A 492-nucleotide genomic window follows, 5' to 3' on the forward strand; every position below is an offset into this window, starting at 1 on the left:
GTTGAACCGCGGTCACCTGTGCTTTGCTAACCTTGTTCTAAGTAGGTGCTTTAGACCACTGAGCCCTGAAATTTTACTTTTTGTCTCGACAATTGATCCTCATATTTCTGTCTCAAGCAAACTGCAAATGCCCTATCTAGACATAAGCACTACAGATTTATCCAGGAAAAGAGCGACATACGTGTGGTGGAAAAAGCTCATGGCTTTCATCTCTTGCAAAATTTCCTGGAGAATCAAAAAAATGTTTAATATGTGGCACAGCTAAGGACTTAAGTGAAGCATGGACTAGCTCAGAAAACAACAGCCATTTGTCTGTTACCAAGGAATGAGCAAGACCTTTTAGCCTCTCATAAGACTGACAGCCGTAGATCACGTGTGGCTCATTTTTGTGACTGCACAGTCCACGGTGGCCTCCAACTTGCTACAGCCTCAAGTTTGCTTTTCTTCTGCTTCAGTTTCCAGAATGCTTGTATTACAGGCATGTGACAACTA

This window comes from Octodon degus, unplaced genomic scaffold (assembly GCF_000260255.1).
Source record: "Octodon degus isolate 3935 unplaced genomic scaffold, OctDeg1.0 scaffold01246, whole genome shotgun sequence".
NCBI classification, from domain to species: Eukaryota; Metazoa; Chordata; class Mammalia; order Rodentia; family Octodontidae; genus Octodon; species Octodon degus.